We start from the raw sequence: 4002 nt of genomic DNA, 5'->3' as shown, positions 1-4002 counted from the left end.
CCCCAATTCCTATTGGATGACCCTTGAAGTGGACCAATGAGAATTAAGCTAGAGTAAATCTAGTTTAATTAATTTAAAAACATTTAATAAAAGAAACCAATAAGAATTAAGTCTCTTAGAAGACTATTGGGCAGTCTCCCAAAGGGTCCAATGAGCATTCAGGAGCCCCATGGCTTGCCTGATTCCTATTGGCCAGGAGGCAAAGGGGTCCAATGAGAGTTTAGTTTAATTATTTAATTACCTAAAGCTCTCACAAAAGGGGAAAGGGGGACACATGTCAGAAGGCTATCACTTATGCTGCTTAATTGTGATTGGCTTGACTTGGGGGGGGCCAATGAGGCTGTAGGAAGAGCAAATAGTAAGGGGGCTCGCCCAAGAGAGAGAGAGGGGGCTGATTTTTGCAAGGCATTAACACACACACACACACTCACACAATCTCATGTGTGAAGAAAAGAAGACTATCTCTTCCCAAGCTTTAATGGAGAGCTCATCACCTACTCCAAGCTTGTGAGATAGAAGCCTACATCAACACTCTCTTGGCATGTGGATGCAAATCCAACCAAGAGCCAAGCTTCAATGCATGCTCATCTTCTCTACCAAGCTAATTACTAAGCTAAGCTATGCTAATATGAGTGATTATGTGAGGAGATGTACATCTTTCTCGTAAGATACTCCTTCTTCCTCTCAATCTACTCTCATACCCTGCTAGCTCTCACCATCTTCGAAGGTGTGTGAGGTCTTGGGTCTGAGAACGGGGATAATTCAAGTTTTGTTTGCTAAGTATATTTTTGCTTAGTGCATGAAGCTTTCATCTTCATTGCACTAACTAGTCTTGAAGGAACACAAAGAATTGTATTGTACAATGTCTCTCTTGATGGGAGAAACCATAATACAAAGCCTTTTGGAGGGGGGACCGGCTCCATGCAAATCCGGTCCTCAACTGTTGTCATTAGCTTAATTTCTCTCTCTTTTGAAAGTATTGTCGATGCTATCTAACTAGGTGTTATGCTTTTTGTTGCTCTCTCCACCCAAGCACTCTTGTAATTCTCATTAGGAATCTATTCTAATGAAATGCCCACTATGTTCATGCTCATTTCCGCTACACACAAGTTATTAGGCCATTAAATGTTACAGGATATGGCATCAATGTAGCTACAATTTTGTGTTTCCTTTAACACCTACAAGTTGGAACTAAGCTATAAGAAAAATCCCATGCTACATTGCTTGCAAAGCTCTTCATGATTTCTACAATCTATTCATTTGAAATTGTTTAAGCTCAACCCGTCTTAATTCCTAATGTGCCAAGCTAGCTCCCACCCACAATTTTCAACCCTACCCATTGCAAACTAGAGATAGTCCTAACATAAGAAACAGAACTGTCATAACTTTGGAAGGCCACCACAAGGTTCTGAAGCCCAAGAAAGTCTACAAGCAGAAGAAAATGACGCAGCTCAAACTTGTGAGCAAGCCCGCTTGATTACGTGCATCATTTCAAGCCCAATTGAACCTTATGCAACAAATATATTTTATATCTCGATGTAGTGAGACTTCATTGCATTGTTCGGAAAAAGTGTGCCTCAGCTTACAATTGTGCTATTGAGAAAAGCGAACATGCCGATTGAGAGGAAGAGTAAAAGGAAGCATCTTGCCTAGATTTTAAGAAAAAATTGTAAAAATTCCCTTGATATTCAAAAATTTAGCAGACAGGAATTATGGATAGTTGTTTTGTTCCTCAATGTTGCTTCACTGCCACGAACCTAGAGAAATGACCTAAATTATATCTTTAGAAAATATTTCTTAACGCCTAAGAGAGAAAGCGAGACTCGGTCGTCTCATACTTACTACTGGCTCGTCTTCATTACTTTCTCAGATTCCATCCTCACCTTCCGACTCTAACCTTAGCCTACATTCTGACTCTGACGTGAGCATTTAAAAAATGAACAGAGTTAAGGATCAAACACAAATCTCAACTCATGTAACAGCTTGAGCTAACATGTGATGTTGTAGAGATCGCGATTTGTAAGCTCAAAAAAAAGATTGCTCGCACGCCTCCAACACCTCCAGAGCACCCTCGCAGGCCACCTCTTGCGCGTCGTCAAGCGAGCTGACAGCATTGTGACATCCTCGGTATGCCTCCTCAGTCTGCAACCTGTTTTCTTCGTGGCGTGCGTCCATGGCTCTCCTTCATACATGACTCCTCAGCCCACGATCTATTTTCATCGCCATGGCTCTCCTTTACTTTCACTCAAAGCTGTGATTAGGATATTGCTAGATTCTCATTAATGACATCTTTTCAAAATCGTGGTCAGGCGGAGTTTAGACAACATGGTGGTAGGGAGTGATGCACGTGTATGCATCTCTGCTAGCGAATATTGATTGGGGGATGAAAACATTTTGAGCTTCCCGATCCACTTTCAATTGGGCAAACCCCCCCCAAAAGCAGTGCTTTGTTGTACACTTTAACATCACAAGATGAAACCATGCCTTCGATCACTGTCATCACACTACTAGAGTGGCCGAGAGTGTATCATATGATGCAATTTGGGAGGGTACCTTCGTCGTGTGTGGGCAGTAGGAGGAGGAGGTAATAAAATTTGCGAGCTATGTAGCCAAGTTTGTCTAAACTTGCCCTCACCTGTCAAGGAGCGGAGACAAAATGATAAGTTGCTACACCAACAATGGAATGCCAAGGGCAAACCCAAGGGAGGTCACGATCCGGGCTAAGGGCCAGTTGCCAATGGAGACGGGATCCTAGGGGCAAGGCCTATAAAGGGAGGTTGGGCGGAGGATTAACTATGGCAATTCCATGGGCCTTTCACTGGTATCAGAGTGGGGGAGGAAGGAGCTATGGAGGAAGGGAGAAGCTGCAACTTTTGCATGAATTTGCATGCTCTCTCTCTCTCTCTCTCTCTCTCTCTCTCTCTCTCTCTCTCTCTCTCTCTCTCTCTCTCTCTCTCTCTCTGTGGGCGAGATTGTGTCATGCAAGGCATGCAGGCCATGGGCAACTGTCCCTGTAGAGGCGGGAGGAAGAATGATCGGAGAACACCGTGGGATACAACCCTTGGAGGGGGGAAGGAGCTGAGGTCGATGTGCACCAAATCGACTGAGGCTAGGCTTGACGGGTGTGTAGTAGAAAGACTAGAAAAATTTGTTTTTGTGATGACCGCATCCGAGCATCGGTGATGGACTCTGTTGCTCCCTTGCTCCCCGATGCATGCAACAAAGGCCGCCATGAAGTTCTTGGGTGAACTTTTTACACGTGGTGGGCGCCCCAAGGGTGCCCTAAGGTCACCCTAAGGGGCCTATCCCGATACAACCCTTGGAGGGGGGAAGGAGCTGAGGTCGATGTGCACCAAATCGACTGAGGCTAGGCTTGACGGGTGTGTAGTAGAAAGACTAGAAAAATTTGTTTTTGTGATGACCGCATCCGAGCATCGGTGATGGACTCTGTTGCTCCCTTGCTCCCCGATGCATGCAACAAAGGCCGCCATGAAGTTCTTGGGTGAACTTTTTACACGTGGTGGGCGCCCCAAGGGTGCCCTAAGGTCACCCTAAGGGGCCTATCCCATGGCAGGTCATCGGCGGGTATGGCCAACTTAGGCAACAAATTCAGCGAGGTTTCGTGACCTGGTTAAATTTGGCAAGGTGCCATACGCATCCAGAATCGGCATAGCATCAGATTTGGCAAAGGATGGATTGTCGGGGAATAGCTATGATTGGGTTCTCACTTAAGTGATGGAAAGAAGCCATACGTGAATCAAAAGCCTCAATAAAGGCATGCTAGGAGTGCTCAAAGGGAGCCAAACCATTACCAAATTGATGGAGAAATTGTCGTCATGGGTAAGACTTCATCCGAGGATATTTTTTCTACTTGCATGCACAGATATCCAAGGAATAGAGCAAGTACCCTCGACTATGCTGTTTTCATGGGTTTTTCGACAAGACTTCAGGTACTCATGTTTAAGTTTCCACTTCAATTTCGTAATGGTTATGCAATCATTT

The sequence above is a fragment of the Adiantum capillus-veneris genome, chromosome 30 (genome assembly GCF_014529385.1).
Source record: "Adiantum capillus-veneris isolate H3 chromosome 30, ASM1452938v2, whole genome shotgun sequence".
In the NCBI taxonomy this organism is placed as follows: Eukaryota; Viridiplantae; Streptophyta; class Polypodiopsida; order Polypodiales; family Pteridaceae; genus Adiantum; species Adiantum capillus-veneris.
This window is presented reverse-complemented; position numbering follows the sequence as displayed.